Here is a 20,838-nt window from a genome sequence, read left to right on the forward strand (position 1 = left end):
CATACACACACACACACTCACTCACGTGAACACATGAGTAAGTAAATGCTTATATACGAGTGAGTGGGCAAATGAAAGGAAAAAATGACACCCGACACATTTGCTAAGAGTTATATATTTAGTAACAACTTGCCTCACCCTCATAAGACTTAATGTATCCATAGAACGAATCCACAAAACATTAAATCACACAGAACTGAATCAGAATGATATGAAATTCTAATTTAAACCTTAAACTACGTGATGAATAATTAATATTTTAAACTCCACGTATGTTTTCTTCAATCTGCTCTAATTGTATAGTTTCCTGTGCAATCGGAGTTTGAGTAATCACTATGCAAAACACGAGAAATTGCTTATAAGATAGTTAGATACACCATCTTACGAACGTTTCGTCAATATAACGTGATTATTACTTACAAAATGAAAATTACCAGGACAAAAATCTATTCACCAAAGTCGTGCAACTTTCATACGTAACATTAGTTGAAAAGAGACCAGGATTTTCCTATCGCTGACATGGCTAGCAACACCCTGTTGTTGATGTTGAAATTTCAATGAAGGGGCGTTGGGTGTATGTTAGGAACCGGCTCTTTCTCTGTTGGCAAGAAATCTTGAAATAAACTAAATACATACATACATACATACATACATACATACATACATACATACATACATACATACATACATACATACATATATATATATATATATATATACATGTCAGTATGTATGTGTGTGTATAAGAGAGATAGATACATAGATATATTCAAGACCATAACCACTACAAAACATATGTTTGTGTGTGTCAGTGTGTTTTTGTGTGTGTTTTTGGGTGTACATAGTTGTGCGTGTGTATAAATCTAGATCTAGGCATGTGTTCACTTCTATTTGTTTCTCTCATCAAAGTGCGTCCATGGCGAGAAATAACCTTGAATCGCTGTAGTCACTAATATCGATCCTAGTACTTATTTTGATATCTCTTACTTGTTTTAGCAATGTCTATTTTAGCCATATCTCATACTTACGTGCGTTATTTGAAAAAAATATTAGTCGGTGTAGTATATACTGTTGGCATATTAACCGAATATCTGAGGAATCAGCCACCTTGTTTTTCTTGGTTTCGCGAATGGTGCGAAAGGGTTTTAATAAATTTCACTGATTCATTGCTTGACCGAATGATCAATCAAACAATCGAATTCTTAATTTTTTAAACTGTAAACCAATTGACTAATAAAAATATAAAAGTTAAATAGAACAAATAAACGTATTTATTATTGACATACCGACCTTTCGAGATGCAATTAAACGTTTCAACACACGAGTTAACGTTAAGGATACAGAACCGAATAGAAAACCTTTTATAATATCTTTTCTACGAGTGTTTCATAATGTTTGGTTGATACATCCCAGTCGCTGTATCTTCACCATATTCCGGTTTCAACTAATAAACAAACAAATATATTACAGCACAACTACTAAAACTACAACACCGTGTTTCTCTCGAATGCCAAATATATATTAGATAACGGCTGGAGGTAAGTTAATGGATGGTATGACCAACGTTGTGGCATTAATAAAACGAAAGGTCTAGTGTTCTGTGACGCTAAAGTGCTAATTGTAAATGGCTCTCATAATTGACATCTTAAACCCGGTCGGAGAATTATAGAGTCGGTGTTTACTTCCGCCTTAATGGTATAAAAATAAATCAAACAAAACAAATCGTGACTGGAAATATTAAAAAATCATGCTGCTTTCCAAAATGCCAATCACTTTAATTTTCTTTTACACATCTTACACTTTTTTTATATACATGTCTTACTCATTGTCCAATTATTATAACCGTAATATTATTGATTTTGTGCTTTATACTGGCAAAGGACCAAAGATTTGTGAAGGAAAAACTATTGTGTAGCTTATCTAGAGCTGATTATTTTATGAACCCCAGAGAAGTAAACGTGTAAAGCAATCCCGCTAGGATTTGAAGTATAAGCGTTAGGGGCAAAAAATAATTACTGATAAATATTTATTCTTTACATTCCAGGAGGCTCTGACACAATACTTATAATCAAAAGATTATTTCTTGAAGTGAAGTCAATGATGGGGTGGGGGAGGACAAATTATAATACAAGAGCTGAAAATTATGATGTTCCCTATCGGAATATATGGTTCTAAAGATCAAAGTACCTTTTCAAACTCGACTTAAATGCCTTCCAAGGGATTTGTGTTGTGCTATAGTTCAGCCATTCTTATTAACATTAAAGATACTAATACATGGATTAGGAAAGTATATAAGTATTAACATTGAATAAAGTATATAAGGAGGCGGAGGGTAGAACGAGGGCAAATGTCAATTTGTATTACAGTTTTAATGTAAGGCTAAAAAATATACATCACAAATATTATGATGTTGGTATATTAATCTGAACTGCGCATAAAAGCTAGAAATTCTTCCCTTTTCTCATCCATAAATGTTAAGCGTGTGAAGTAAATCATGTGAATTTTTTCCTAACATTTTTCTCTCTTTTCTTAATTCCTTTCTCCACTTCGTTTTTCTTCGTGAACTTTCTTTTCTTATCTGATGAATGTATATGTCCGAAACGTTTTACTCTGTATTTTTTCTTCTTGTTGAGGACAAGTCTTTCGTTATCCGCCAGTAGAAGGTACAAAATCAATATTACCGTTATAGTAACCGGACAATGACTAAGACATGTAAATGAAAAAAATTGTAAGATGTATAAAAGGAAATTAAATGATATTAATTATGAACGTCTCTCGGACTTCATTTGCTTTTCTGTAGTTGATTAACCTTATTTGAGTGTTATAAAGATTGTACAAAGCAAATCACTGAATTGATATGGAATTTCAGTTGCCTAAAGTTTAAGTGAGCATAAAAGATTTAAATGTTATCATGCCCATTGTATTTCACGGTGGTCTTCTATTTTTCTTAGTTGTGAAATGAAATAATGAGGATGAAATCTTTTGGACTCCCTTTATCCATGCAGCAGTGAGATGATGGCTATCAGCGGGAAGGTTTCTTCAAAATTTTGTTACGCTATGGAAGAACATGTTTTACTTTAAATCTAATAAAGAACACATAATAAGAACTCGTTTATTTTGCAGATATTATATTGGGGCTTCTGGCACCTGAGAAGAATTCCTATCGGTGTAGTGGTCATAAAGTGTGATGAACGGCAGTTTTACGAATATGTATATATATAAATTATAAATATATTCAATGGCTAAGTCGTGTAGATATTTTCTTTTCCACATCGCTTTCTAGCCAAAATGCATTTCTCGATTGAAATTGATTCCTACATACATCTTGATCAACGTAATCGACACTCGTGTGCGCAGGTGCGATTTTAATCACGCATATAGACGAAAGTTTGATAACACACACTGGCATACATATGTATCAATATATATATTCATAAGCTTATATTAATATATCAGCATAAATAAATATATGCATACGTATATACACGAATGTGTGTATATATATATATATATATATATATATATATATATATATATATATATATATATATATATATATATATAGAGAGAGAGAGAGAGAGAGATAGAATGGCTTTCATTAAAATGCCAACAGCTGACAATCATGATAAGTTCTACTGTTCCAGTCTAATGGATTTCATAAACATTTACTATATTTCCCAATGAAAATTGTGACATTCGTTATTGTGCATAGAAATATATTTCTCAAGGTACAATCACGCAGATCCATATTCCATTGCGATAATGAATACTGTATCCTTTTAACATGGTAGCTTTTGTATGCATATCTGCCCTTAAGTGCGTCTATGGGCGGAATCTGGTTCATATCTCTAAAGCCAATTGTTGAGAGCACGAACACACACATTGCTCCTTATACATTACTTCTGCATATTTTACACATTAAGTAAAATAAAACTAGAAATGCTTCGTATGTACATAGATGCATATGTTCTATAGACATACTTGAAAACTGAAAATTAAAAATTCTAGAAGTCCACTTGTTTCCGAGCACAACCAATTCCTAGATAGAGATAGCATACCTTAGCATAAGTTTATTTTTCAACGACTTACAGATGAAATGTTTAGCCAGCTAAACATGTTATCTGCTCCGAGTGGCTCTGTTCACTTCAGGGATATGTTTGAGACGTCGTTTCAAACCCTCACTGAAACACACTTCTCTCCGCGGGCAATATGGAAAAATTGGATGGATATTATATTACTAGAATCGTGACTGACCATTTCATTAAGCAATCTAGGTTTTGGAAGGTACATATGTCACGGACCTTTCTTTGCAGGACTACATAGAAATTCATTCCTGGAGAGACATTATAGACTCCATATTTCTTGCAGCATGCTTCAGTTGAACATAAGTTAGAAACATGGTGGCAAAGACATCAAAATAGAGTGTCCTTGATTTTCATGTGAATGTTATATATCTTTAGTGTGTTTTCTCTGATAATCCTAATTGCTTACTTTTGGTGTGTATTTTGGGGCGCTTTTCATAATTTCGTTCACCGATCTGTGAAAGGCGTTGCATTCCATAGGGCCCTTCACTTCAAAAGATGTCTGTGGTGCCTTCAAGAGGTGACTGGAGTGCTACAGCACGTGCAACGAACTCACATGATCCTACTTTGAAGGATATAAATGTTTTGTGCATCTTTCAAACTAAAACATGTCACTCCTGAAAAGGTTTTATAAATATTGGAATATACCTTGAAAGTTTCCTTATCGTTAATACCGTAAAAGCACTGTATGGCCAAGTAATCGAAACTTATTTCAATATCACAACTTTCTTTTTATCATGAATTGAATTATTACCACGAACACAATTATTCCTATCTTGATAAACTCCGTGAGGCAGAAATAACAAATAACAAGCATTGAATGTTTCAGAATGGAGTCATTGAATGGGTGATAAAGAGGAAAAATGATTTTGGAAAGAGAAGAGAAGTGATATAAATCCTTCGAGTAGCAGTTAACCTTGTCCGAAAAGCCATCTACTACTTATACTTCTTCCTTACTACATTAAACTATTAATCTATAGTACGAGGCCTCTTTTTCCGCTTCTTAATATAGTATTTTGTTTTCTATGTTATTTTATTAGCGATATTTTACATTGATAAACGTCGGCAGATTATTGGATTGGCGTAAATTTATTTTACGCTGGATCTATAATTAATACTTTATAAAAGCAATCACACATTCCTCACGATGCAGTTTGTGAAGTCTGTGTCAAGTAAAACTTTGAAGTCATTTTCACCTTTTTTTTTTTTGCGAAAGATACGAATCTATAGTCTTTCTATATATATGCAGTTTTCCCTGACAGTACTTTATCTCTTTTCCATATATTTGAATATTTGTTCATTTTCACATAAATATATACATGCACACACACACACACACGCACATATATACATATGTAAGATGCATATATATATATATATATGTATGTATACGTATGTGTGTGTATGTATGTATATATGATATATATATATATATATATATATATATATATATATATACACAAACACACGCACAAACACACACACATACATACACACACACACACACACACACACACACACACACACACACACACACACACACACACACACACACACACACACATATATATATATATATATATATATATATATATATATATATATATGCATCCGCAACGAACACGATGGCATCACAAAAGCGGTGAACCTTACTTTTTTGTGTCAGATCTGATAAAGATTGATGGATGTCATTTATACAAAAATATACATAAATGAAAACACAGTAAAAGCTAGATGACGCAGTTTTGCATAAGAAACATAATTCTTTGCCGAATTCGAAAAAAATCTATAGAGAGGAGATTTATGTTCACGTTCAATAGCGCTACGCAAAAGAGAGTTAAATCTAACACCGGTTAAGGAGCTCCTTTATCTCAAATATTTATGGATATATAGATCCTAATATTTCACACAAACTTGAGAGTTGATGTGTTTGGCCATTGCAGGTTCATGAAGGGTGGTCCGTCCGCATCACCTAGCCTGCTAGAAATATAAGCCATAAGCCTATTAAAGCAAGACCAACTTCAGGCTGATACATATGAGAATATTATCCTCGATGGAGAAAAGTACGGGATTCATGAGTTTAACAATAACGCCATGAAAAACATGGCAACGACGACCCAGTGAAATATACTCGGGTGAAGTTAATCTCTCAACTGAGAGACAACGTTTCATACCAACACATTCTTCTGGTATCCACAGGATGGATGCAATCACCGTCACCTCAGGATAACAAGTTCGACTTCTAATTGGCAACTGGAACAATCTAGCAAATAATCAACATACTAAACGAATGAAGAAAACTTATGCGAAATAAAACATATCCAGAGTTTACACGGAAAGGTATGATAAATATTAATTCTAAAGGATGTATGGAAAAGTATTTGCAAGAATATACCTAGATATTTTGGTTTTGAAGGGTCGGTAAACCACAAACGTTAAAAATTTGTCTACGATAAAATCTTTCGATTTCGCTTGATTTTTTATGTTTTGTAACGATTATAAAACGTTTTTCAGACATTAGATCAGATAACCAATATACTTCAAGATATGTGTACATGTATACATGTGTATGTGTATGTACGAGCGTCTGCTTTTGTTAGTGTGTGTGTGTGTGTGTGTGTATGTATCGGTGCGTGTGTGTGTAACTACATACGTATGTATGTATATGTGTGACTTTTTTCATCCAGGTATCTGATAAAGAAATTGACCACAGCATTACAAAAGGTGCTGAAACTGATCTCCAGCTGGAAATGAATAGAATCACAAATATCGAAACGTCCCGTGTAGACGTGCTCACAACATTTCCAAGCGGATATGAAACAAGGACAATACATAGCACATGCGTTCTGCCTGTGGAATGTTTTCACCAAAAGTGCATACTGTTCTTTACACTGATCGTTTAGAAATCAATAGAACCATATTCAGTAGTGAATATTTTGTCGGAATTGTCAGATGAAGACAAATTTATTTCTGGTTGTTTTCCTTTACTCCTGATGCAGTTTCGTTACATATACAAAGCTTAGTGAAAGGGACGGTGCTAAGCCGTTGCAAGACAATACAACTGATAGAGAAGGGAATGGTAATTTTATTTCAAATTATATATAAAAATGAGTGGTCAACGGAGGATGAGGTTAAGATATTAGAAAGAAACATAAACCGTATATGGATATGCAATATATGTTTGTGCTATAGACGTAAGGAGCGTGAGATTTTGGCCGAGGGGCTAAGCAATTACATCAATCCCTGTGCTGAACTAGTTCTTATATTATTGTCCCCGAAAGGATGAAAGGCAAGGACACTCTCTGTGGAATTTGAATTCAGAACACAAAGCCGCGGGAAATGCAGTTAAGCAAGTACGTCTTGGTAACAGTTCTACCTGCTTCATGCTTGTGTGTGTGCAATAATGTCGACATGTGCGTTGTATTACTGCGAACAGTATAAGTTGATTTAACAGGAAATATCGATCAGAAAATGTAAATTCTTACTAGTTTTGAATTCAAATAATGTCTTACTTTTAGAGTAACTTATGAATAAGTGTACATCTAATATGAATATTGATTTCCATTATTATAAATTTATTTTTAAAATACTGTAATAAACAGGTGAGGTTTGTGTTTCAGATTTATATTTCGTAAATTGAAAAAAAAATCAATCTATAAGCTGTAGGAACATGTAAATTAAATGTAAAATCTTAGAAATGTGAGAAGCATTATAAATGTATATCATTATTCTATAATGTATCATAATTTCTATAAAATAAAAAAACTTAATAACATCTCTGCGTGGACGATAATTTAGTTATACAGTGGAAAAGCGATTAAATTCATTCTTTACGTGACTATTTATGATCCTCATATACATAAACAAATTAATAAGAAACGGAGAAAAAAATTGGTTTACAAACAAATCATACAAACTTTTTGCTCATATATTTTAGATATATTATCGTGCTTTTAACATAAGCCATAGATCATGTTCCATTGAGTGTGAAGGAAGCAAAAATATGGCACAAACAGTGAATGATGAAACATATGTAGTCGCTAAATGACCAAAACAGAATATAGAATAACACAAGAAATATTAGCTCCAGTACGGTATAATATAAATATTACATTAGATTTTCTGGAACGAAGAGCTGTGTTTCCTTCAGAGATCCATAGTTCCATACTATTTTTCGAATAAGCGGATTAACTATGCATATTGCTAAACAAAAGACAGTGTTTTATAAAGAGATACAGTAGGGTTAAAATAGGATTAGAATATATTTTTTATCGTATCTTTTATTTTATAATAAAAAAGTATCTGCTATACATCTGATTACTCAGAATATATATACTTACTCTTTTACTCTTTTACTTGTTTCAGTCATTTGACTGCTGCCACGCTGGAGCACCGCCTTTAGTCGAGCAAATCGACCCCAGGACTTATTCTTTGTAAGCCTAGTACGTATTCTATCGGTCTCTCTGGCCGAATCGTTAAGTTACGGGAACGTAAACACACTAGCATCGGTTGCCAGGCGATTTTGGGGGGACAAACACAGACAGATAGATATATACGACGGGCTTCTTTCAGTTTCCGTCTACCAAATCCACTCAAGGCTTTGGTCGGCCGAGGCTATAGTAGAAGACACTTGCCCAATGTGCCACGCAGTGGGACTGAACTCGGAATCTTATTGTTGGTAAGCAAGCTACTTACCACACAGCCACTCCTACGCCTATACTTACTCGTAAGATTAGAAATATCACGCTTCTTATATTTAATACATGTAGTGTATAGAGAATTAAAACTACAAATGAAATTAGCAGGGCTGTATCTAGCTTAGATACAATACTGTTATTTTAATACATTGTATTCATTCAGTCTAAAACCTAAATTCTATAAATACATTGAAGGTGGAAATAAGTGGTGTATTATAAGGGAATTAGGAATGAAGTGAACTGCAAAAGCGAGAGCATGAAAATCATAATACAATAAGATTGGGAATAGTAATGGTAAACAACAGGAAAACAGAATATGGCAATGTTATGCTTGCTGATGTGTATCTACAAGAGGAAATGATGCAGAATACGGTACGGCAGTAATACGCGTCAATTCTAAATCTCCAGGGTTATGATATCTTACGATATTATTACTCAAGTTATGTTCTTATCATAAACATACACAATGTGTTAGCCGTGCGTATTTATATTTCGTTATATATACACATGTGTGTGTGTGCATGTGTGTGTGCATGTGTGTGTGCATGTGTGTGTGTGTAATTAGGTTTATTTCGCAGAAATTGACCAGCCCTAAATATAACAGTATGACAATATATATATATATATATATATATATATATATATATATATATATACACACACATATGTCTATGTGAGTGTGCATGCGTGTATGTATGCGTGTATGAGTGTGTAATACATACACACACAAACACACGTATATCTATATATATACATACACACATTCATGTGTAAGCACATATATATGATACATCGTCTATGCGCGCGCGCGTGTCTGTGTGTCTGTGCGTGTGTGTATGGATGGAAGGATGGAGTCAATAAAAACGTTATTGGATACGAAATTTACAGGAATAATTCTGTACTCACAGCGCAGTTATTTCAAGAAAAAATCAACCTCTCTAGAAAATATATCGTTAGAAGACTAATTAGTCAGTGAACTGCAGATACCATATATATATATGTGTGTGTGTGTGTGTGTGTGCGTGTGTGTTTATGTGTGTTTGTTGATTTATATATGTATGTATATATGTATATGCATGTATATAAACACATATACCTTATATATGTGTGTATATATATATACATATATATATTTACATTTCTATGAAATTATAAACGAAACAACTTTACATTAAACTGAAGGCTTCCTGAATATTTTCTGTAGAGTACAAATTTAACATTCTTTAAGAATAGGTACATTCCAGAAAGTTTTGAGTCATTTTCAGGAGAGACATTTATTTCAAACAAGTACAAAACTTTAACGTCACTCGAAATAGAACTCTCTGACATGAACTGTCTTGCTGTAGTGCACCTGTCACTTCATGAGGAACCAGCCGACGCTTATTATTATTATCGAGTGAGAGAGCAGTGTATGCCATCAAAGGGACACTGATGTAAAATATACGAAGCCCAATATCCCCATCATGACTATTCGTCTGATAAGGATACACCAGGCACATGCATCACAACCATATGTGCGCAACATGGTGATCTCATATAGAGATACACAGCGCATGACCTCGCAGGTGAGGGCCAGTTAGAATTTTCTTCAGTCGAGTAGCCCATCCCGCTCAAAAGGTCCCAGAATAAAGTTTGTTTAAGGATGTTGAGCAAAGAATCCATGTTTCCAAAGGGGAATTATTCAAACCCCAAAGAATTCCTCTCAACACATGGTTATGATGCTCCCCCACTACTTCTGCTCGTGATCAGAGATGCACATATCGTCAGCCACCAAGGGACATGCTCAACTGGTTAAGGTCAAACAACTGACAATCAAATCTGTGGCATTGTACAGAATATTTGCTGTAGCCCATCTTTTATACCAAGACAAAACAATGTACATGATAACACTTCCAATCAATTATTATTATTATTATTATTATTATTACTATGAATATTACGATTATTACTATTATTATTATTATTCTCGTAACCACCTTCATCTTCGTCAGCTTGGAGAACAACCAAGTTTTACGGGGAGTAAGATCTGGATTGTAGGAAGAGTGAAGAATTGGTTTGATGCCCGTCTCTGTCAAGTGTTTGATTACCAGGATATAACTGTGGACAGGCGTATTGTCCTGGAGCATTTGATAAGGTGTTTTGTGATTAAATATCCTCCTCATTACCATCAAAACCTTTACATATTAATCTTGTTTACGATTTAGCCAATGGGTTTCGAATGGACGTTGATTGCACCCTTGCGATTGACAGACGGATTACCGTGAGCTTCTTGGTTCGGTTCTACCAGCGGAAAACAGGTGCTGACGCTTCAGCAGGTTAATTCCAATACAATCTGGAGTATTTCACAACTTTTGTGTCTTCGCATAAATAATCCGATTTTTTAAATACTTCTTGTATTTTTCAAAATTAAGATAAACAAAGCTTCTTTTAAATCTAAAATATATTCTCCTTCATTTTCTACAATGCTCTTCCATTTCCCTTGTAGACTTGTAAAGTCTCTCTTTCAAATTTCACTAATCCGCAACGAAAAATACTCCTCCAGTACTGTTCTGACCTCGTCTACAGATTTCATATTTTTCTGCCCAATGAAATTTGACGACTACAGAATATATGATAACCAGATGGGATAATATCCGGCAACTATTTTGGCAGGGGCTTCCTTTCCTATTCAAACTACTTCAGCCTTTGGAATGTCATCCTTGTTGTATGTGGCCGAGCATTATCCTGATGGACCTTTCACCTTGAGACGTTTTTTTCTAGCGCCGACTAGTTTGGGTTTAAAGGTTCAAAGTGGACTAAACAGATACGTTGGTGAAGACCTTCTTTAGCCGGGATGCTGGTCTTTTTCCATTCACTAAACGATCTGTCTTCGGCGCTTGACATTTTTATAGAGAACCCATTTTTCGTCACCAATCACTATTCGTGAGACGTGATAGCAAAGCGCACACGTTCACTCTCTTCGCTCGATTAGACGCGGCAAGTTTGTGATGAACCCATTGACCACTTTGCTGACTTTTCCGATGGCACTCAGGTGTCAATGAATGGTTGAATGACCAAATTCAAGCTTCTCTGATAGTTCCTCAACAGTCACGTTGGGATTTTTTTCCCACTAGGATTTGCAGGACGTCTTCGTCGAGCACTACAGATCTTCAATGAGGCTCGTCTTCCAGGCTGTAGTTTCCAGCTCAGAATTTCTGGAACCACCGTTCAAACTGACTTACACTTATTGTACGATCCCCAAAAACTGCATTAATATTCCTCACACTTTCCGTTGCGCTGTTGCCTTTATTGAACTCATAAAGCAAAATATGCTGAATATGCTCCTTTGGCACTTCCATTATAGCTTTGAAAGAATAACTGTTAAAATCGAGCTGCACTCTTCAAAACTTGTACTAAGAATAAGTACAAGGTTAAATATCTACTTGCTTTTATAGCTGTTGATGCAAGTAGTTTATCCCGGCCCCCTCTGACGTTTAGTTCATGCAATTGAAAAAAGTGCATTATTTATGGAATGACTCAATAGCATGTTTGCCCAGTTTAAATCAGAACTATTTTGCATAACAAGCTTCCAAATTGTCTCCTTCCGTCTCGAATAACAAAATTTGACAGGTCAGCTTATTAGATGCATAACAATGAAGTACATGAGTTACAATTACCTAGGACAGTTATAATAGCTTCCTTGTGCATATGTGTGCGTGTGTATGTATATAAATATATATATATATATATATATATATATATATATATATATATATTCAAATACATACAAAAATTATATATATGTATATATAATGCTTCTATAAGGTGTGTGTGTATACATAGGTGTATATATATATATATATATATATATGCGTGTGTGTGTGCGTGTGTGTGTGCGTGTGTGTGTTTGCGTGTTTATGTACATACATTTTCAAACACATAAAATTATATATATATATATATATATATATATATATATATATATATATATAATGTTTCTATAACGCGTGTCTGCATACATAGCTATATATGTATATATGCACATGCGTGTGTGTGCGTGCGTTTCTATGTCTGCGTGTGTTATCTTGTACGATATAACACACTAACATATTCACATTTTAATATATTAATAGAATAACGTAAACATTTTCCTCATTTTAGATACAGATGTTAATCAGACATTTATCGCAGTATTTTTAATCATATTTACAGCTAGCAGAGATGAAGATAGTGTTGGCCAGAAACACACGCTTCGTAACAAATGTTCTATGGTGACGAATATCGCAGCAAATTGCGAGTCAACGGTGTATTTATGTCATATATGATACATAGAAGACTATTGTAATGTAATGCTGCTTCTAAGCATATAGTGCATTTTCATTCAACCGAGCGACTACTCGCAATATTAGTACATGCTTTCCACTATTTTGCCTATATATAAGATGCGACATATCTCGTCTAAGTTTCTGGTTGTAAATACACGCCATCGACGAGGCCTAAGGAGACCAAATTGCGTCTGACATTCTCGCTAGCTACTGCTAAGACGATCTTCGTTTCGTATTCCTCTTCACTTTCTATCTATCCAGTTCACTCAGCTATAGAAATGAGCTGCGACTTCACTGATGCCAAGCTGTATCAGTCTTTGCCTTTCGGTTGGATAACATTGGTGGTCAAGGGGAGGGGAAGGTGGTATGCATGGACGACTGCTGGTCTTCCATAAAAAACCTCGCCCGGACTTGTGGCTCGGAGCTCGGAGGGGAACATATACCAGCAATAAATATAACGATCCGCCCACTCACACACACGCACACAAGCACGTAAGCAATATATATATATATATATATATATATATATATATATATATATATTTATTTACTTATTAATTTATTTATAATTGTTGTTTCTTCTGTCCGCCATTGTATCTTTTATCTGTCCGAAAATTTTATATCCTCTATTGCGTTTTTGTTCCATTTTGTTATATATATATATATATATATATATATATATATATAGGTGTATGTACACACTTGTTCTCACCTTATAGTAAGTATCTAAACTTTGTACGGCTCTTTTACTCTATCTTTTAGTCCCCATCATACCTACTTCCTGTTTTCTTTTTTTTCTCTCCCCTCTCTCTCACATTTCCTGGCCTGACTGCCGACCGCCAACACCACTTATGTTCATCCCCTATTTCCTGCCTTTAGGCATTCACTTCATACACGCCAGCTCAATTTTATTCGTTCTCAGTCGAAAGATACCTCTTGTTATATTTTTATTGTTTGTATTTGTATACCATGTTCTCCGTTTTTTGTCTTTGTTGCAGTATGCATTCGCTAGCTTTCTTACAACACCCTAATGCTCTTAGTTTAGACTTTGGGTCGGAAGCATCCAGATTGAACTGCCTCAAGTATAACTGCCCGAAACGGTAAGGATATCTGGCATCTTGACTGCAGAAAGAAGGCTACAAATGACCCGTCCTATTTTTCCTTGTCCTTCTAATAGTTGTTTCTTCTCTCCGCCTTTTTATCTTCTATGTGTCCGAATGTTTTATTGTAAACATCACAGTTTACTTTTAAAATGAAAACAAAACAGGAACATTTTTGGACATGTCATGTAGATGCACTACCTTACGCGTATTTCATTAATAATAAAACTAATATATTTATGTTAGAAAAATCCTAATAAGATTCCATTATCACATTTTCAGAGAATGCCAACATATGTAAATAGACTTTAAGATTCTTAATAGACATTAGAGAGTTGTGGATTTGAAAACACTGTCCATTGTTGATTCTTCATCTTGAAAATCATTACGTGTGTTATGCCTTCTCTAAAGATTTGATTTTATTAGCTTTTTCCTTTATATTAAGAGTTTAATTATTAATGAAATGCATTTAAGACAGCACGGCTAAATCTTTTGTATACAAATTGTCCTGTTTTGTTATATATATTTAAAGCTATGTACATATTTGTGTGAATGTATGTACGTGCATGAAAGTTAATTCCATAAAAAAGATGCCAGAAATATGAGTTAAAGAATTGTTAATGAAAGTATCAAGCGTAAAATGAAAATGTATTTCTACAGCTGCGAAGGACTGAACTCATCTATTGATTATTTATAGACTGGAAGCAGACAAATAATCGCAAAGTAATAATTTATTTCTAAAGCCGTTTGCTAAATTTGTTTAAAATGAAATTTATTATATAGGATTTTGGAAACGAATGGCACTCTGAAACTTAAGAATTGAGTTTTTATTCGCTGTTGAAGATATATGATATGGTTGTATCCTTGATAGGAATCATAGATGATTACGGAAAATATAGCGAAATGTATACGCTAATATTATAAACACGAATCATGTCATATTCAAAGGCAATAAATCTACTTCAATTACCACCTATGAGATGACACTTTAAATTGTCGGAACCCATATTAAATCCTATGATTATTCAATTTGTCTGAAGCTTTCAAATTCAAAGATCGAAATTGTGCAGATATTTAAGTTCAAAGATTTACAATGCTGCGTATTAGGAGCGAAAAACACGGTCTTTAACTCTCTTCCTTTTTCCATCTCTTTCTCTCATCTGTCATTGTATCTCTTTCCTTCACTTATGCATTTCGAAAATCTGTTAGTAACACATTTTATTTCAATTTCAGAAACATTCTACATTACAGAAATACATACACACATACGTACACACACACACACACACACACACACACACACACACACACACACACACACACACACACACACACACACATACCCCCCATATATATATATATATATATATATATATATATATATATATATATATATAATTGATATAAACAGCTAGGTGCATTATGTGTGTGTGTTTTACGTATATAAAATATTAGTTATAGAATAAAAACGTTAGGTTAGCGACTCGACATACCACGCTCACTCAATGATCACATATGAGAATTACAACATAATCCACCAAACATAAGGAATAAATGTATATAAGAATAACGTAAGAAAAATAAAATAAATAAAAGAATAAGAAAATATAAGAAGTAAGATGCAAGATATAGAACATATAATATAAAAATTTATACACAAATATATTATTTCAACCGATAACATACAAATATATTGAGAATAATAAATTTGAGTTAAAGGGATAACATAATCTATATATATAAAAATGAGAATGTGTGTGTGTGTCTGTCTGTCTGTCTGTCTGTCTGTCTGTGTGTGTGTGTGTGTGTGTGTGTGGGTGTGTGTGTGTGTGTGTGTGTGTGTCTATCCCTAAAACTCGAGAACTACGCAACCAATTTCATTCAAATTTTACAGATGCCTTACTTAGGGTTCCAGTTGTGTTTTAGTCCAAAACATCTTTTAACTTCTTGCAGAGTTCGAGCCCACGGCAACATAATATCTCCTCCACTATTTAAGTATTACGTGTCAAAAGTGAAACATAAACACTCATGTCAAATACTTTCACTTTAAAAATGAAACTATTCCACTAACTGAAACAATCACATTTCGATACTGTAATGACAGATACTTTCAGAGAGAGAGAAAGAAGAGAGAGAGAGAGAGAGAGAGAGAGAGAGAGAGAGAGAGAGAGAGAGAGAGAGATGTATATGTATATATATAGATGTATATGTACACGTATATGTATACATATATATGCATAAATGTATATGTATACATATGTGTAGATGTATATATATATATATATAGGAAAATGTAAAAAAGCCAGAATGCCGAACTGGGAGCACAATTTAATGAAGATCCCCTCTAACCGGTTTTCACTGCGATGAAGCAAACTGGCGTTAATTCGTCCATCTTAAACTTCTCGTATTCCCTGTTTACTCTACCAGCATATGTGTTAACACAACCCCACTATTTACTGACTTATATATATATATATATATATATATATATATATATAGATGCACATGTAATATGTACACATATATACATATATATACATACACACAGATATCTATACATATATACACCCATCACACACATACACATGGACACAAACACACACATTAGTCATTTGTTTTCTTATCCAAAACAACGTCAACAGTACTGAATGGATCTTTATGAAGTTTGGAAATTACATTCTATGCATAACGGCCATAACTCCCATGAAAATTCATATATTTTTGATGTTGATGAAATTTTAACCCGAACATAACAGATGAGCATTATTTGTAATTCAACGGTACAACAGTGTAAGACTACCCTTTCAGATATACTTACATTGTGATTTCTGCAATGTGGTGCATAGATTGTCAAGTAAATGAGACGCATCTTTGCCTCCACTGATTCACTTGCAAAGTATTGAGTAAAATTATTTCGTTGCAGACCTCCTTTGAGTCTTTTTATTATCACTGCGACACGCATAGTCTCCAGTTGGTAACATTGATTTCAAGGCCTTCCCAGATGAGAGACTGGTTATTCTAAGATAGTTATCGATTGTAAATTGTGTCTGCAATTTGGAAATTATATTCTATGCATAAGGGCCATAACTCCCATGAAAATTCATATATGTTTGATGTTGATGAAATTTTAACCCGAACATAACAGATGAGCACTGTCTGTAGCTGGTCTTCTCTTGGAAGAGCCTCGCTTCTCACATGGACAACTGTATGTTGGTTGCTCAAGAGTGGGCAGCAAAAAAAACCTATTTGCATATGCTCCACAAGGGAAAAACTAGGAACATTGTTTACAAAGAGGTGTTATAATCACAACAGCAAGAAAATATGTACATGATCACCTTCTTTTACGAAACTTCATTGACTTTCATATATTTATATTGATATACATATATATACGTGTGTTTGGGTGCGTGTGTGTGTGTATATATATATATATATATCTATATATAGAGATGAGAATGTTTGTCTGTCTGTCTGTGTGTCTATGTGAATCCCTAAAACTCTAGAGCTACACAACTCTCTTTTACAAACCCAGTGAAAATAAATATATTTCATATGTCAAAGAAATTCAAGCAATACATATAACACCAAAGTTAAAAACATTCCCAACAATTTCACAATCCCCAACCTCCAGAGCTATTGAAGAAACTGTTATCATCAACTGACCAAGATTCCTAACATTTGCAAAACAAAATTAGACAATACGACGCTGTACTACAGATGACATCATTTGGAACCACAAGAGATTTAACCGTGGCAGCATTCATCCAAACTTTCAAGATCCAACCTCAGATTTATCATCGCATTGTCTCTCTACTACCTCTGTCAAATGAATCACCAAAATTAGCCTTTCATTATTTATAATCTGTACCTGTTTGTTTGGTTACGAAATAAGATACACAAAAACGTGTTTCTGAATTACGTGTATTTACTTTATATACATATGAGTTGAAAACTTTCTTCTAGCATTCCACTTAATATCTATGTTCCATGCTGGCATGGATTGGAGAGTTATTAATGTAGAAATATGGTATCGTAGCTACTAATAGTTGAGGGTTGCGTAGTCTAGACGGCGTTTTTAGATTTCATCATTCTCTTTAACCCGGGCAACGCCGGGTGTTTCTGCTAGTATACATATATATCTTTTCATAAAAGTTCCAATTCACGTTAAAGTTAAAATTAATACGACTAAAAATTCAAATATATAATATAGATCGATATAAAATAAATTTTAAAAAATGAGGTAAAACAAAATAGTCTATCGGTTAAAAATTTTAAATGATTTAACATTATTAGAGTTAAAATATAAAGTTCTATACTTACCTCGGATATAATTTATAATTTAAAACAGTAGGCAACAACAGGTAAATCCGTATCAAGTTTAGAATACACAAGAGATCACAAAAACACGGGTCAAAGGTGAATACACGCACCCAGCAGGTATCAGCATGTAAAATCGATTTCTGCTCACCATGTCCAAAAGTTCACAAAACACATGGTTCAAAAGACAAATACAGCATCCAGCAGGTATCAATCGGTAAAATCAATTTCAACCACCATTTATAAGAGTTTACAAAAAACATGGGTCAAAAAACATATACAGTACCTATGGCCATTTCGCGGGTACACCACTGTATTCTAAACACAATAGAGTCCAAAGTGGTGATGACCACCTCGACTGGGTAAAATTACACACAAATGTCAAAACATAAAAAGAAAAAACTATTTTTTTATATAAGAGCAAGTTTATATAGTCAATATGGTCCAGCCCTAGACAAGCCTATGCAAATAATGGAAGAAAAAAATAGTGGAAGAAAAAAAAATAAAAGCTATTTTAGTATAGTTAAACAAGCTGCAGTATCTAACTCAATCTTCCAGGTTTCAAATCTCCCTAGCGTAAACTATTATACTTGTTACTATCTATTGTATTTATATTTATTTTTATTTCTATAAAGTTTCAAGAAGGTGGAGGAAAACTGATGGTTGCAGAAGGGGCTTACTTCAGTGAACTTATTTAAGGTTTTTGGTCCAAAAGACCTGAGTATCGCAAGGGATTCACCAATACACAATGAACATTTACTTATATTTGCCTTAAAGTAGGGAGCTCCCGATATAATCGACCATTCAAGAGAGTACTTTATATTCTTCTTCTTGAGGTCATGCAAATAAGAGGCGAGTGTAGTAGAGTTACAGTATTTTTCATTTGAAATCGAACTCATATGTGCTCTATATCTAGCCTTATATATAATCATTCACAGTGTGTGGTATATGTACGATGTTTGAGTGCATACATGTCTATACCTGGTGCCTGCATTGAATGTGTGATATGCATTTACCGACAGTCACACATGCTTATTCACGTACAAACAAACTTGCACGCACATATGCTTACGGAAAACAATATATACATATAGAGATACATGCCTTACTGAAACAATTCTTGGATACACACATATTTCTAAGCTCTTCATAAACATGATTTCCTTGTCACTCTTTCTCTCTTTCACACATATTTTTGATATATATATAAGCGTGTGCTCAAAATATTTTGCAGTCAGTTTTAACGGACTGCTTCGCACTTGTTGCTAAATTTTCTCTAGTTCTCTTTTAACACAACTATAAATTTTTCAGCTTTGAAATGATTGTTTTATATCAAAGATATTGAGTTAGTTACTCATTATTAATCTTGACCCCCAAAAACATTGTATACATGTATATACACATTCCTGTTTCATGTTTATTCTTGATCGCCAGAGTCAGCATGATCGAATATTTCTTGCCAGCGTACGTTATTCTCCAGTTTACTTCAGCATTTTGTTCCATTAAAATCATTTTGTGATAACTGGAGAGCAATGACATGGTCGTGTGTCACAATAAAATCTAATTTGGATTCACTTTTGGGTTTTGTGTTCATTAGTAAGTGTTTAGTGTTGAGTGCTGTCTATATTAAATTCTGCCTTGTTCAACTTTTCTGTATATTGCCCAAAGATAAATGATATTTGATTGTTTTCTCATAGCATATACATTTGTGCCCACTCTAATTTACCATGATGGATAAGGTGTGAAAAGGAGAATAGTGAAATAGTGTTTCTCATAAGAATTATTTCCTGTTAATAAAGATAAAATTCGTTTTCATAATTTAGTTTAAATGGCAAAACGTCTAGAAGTGCGTGTTTCACACTTATTTTACTACCAAATGGGACGGAGTGGCAGAAAATTAGTTCTGGAAAACTGTTTTATCGTTTACGTTATTTGTTTCAGTTCATTGAGTTAAAATCCTGCTGGGGTTAACTTTGTCTTCCAGCCCTCCGGGTCGATAAAATAATCTATAAGTCACGAACGTAGATCGATGAAATCGATTGACCCCTCCCCTCAAAATTGCTGGTAATTTTCCAGGATTGTAAAGAACATTTAATTCACCTTGACGTACATATTAACCTTCGCAAGATATCATTTTCCTCAGAAAGACACACTGTGAGAAAATCACATCACGACATACTTTACTTCTCGCATTTGTATAATTTTGTGGATTAAGTTAATCCCTGCAGTATGATATTCGCAGATTTCAACAATTCTTTCAGGAAATTCTTAAATATTTGGTAGTTTACTGCTCTTCGGCATAACAGTTTTTCAGTTCTTGTAGTGGCTTGCTTATTTC

This window comes from Octopus bimaculoides, chromosome 7 (genome assembly GCF_046866305.1).
Source record: "Octopus bimaculoides isolate indiv1 chromosome 7, ASM4686630v1, whole genome shotgun sequence".
In the NCBI taxonomy this organism is placed as follows: Eukaryota; Metazoa; Mollusca; class Cephalopoda; order Octopoda; family Octopodidae; genus Octopus; species Octopus bimaculoides.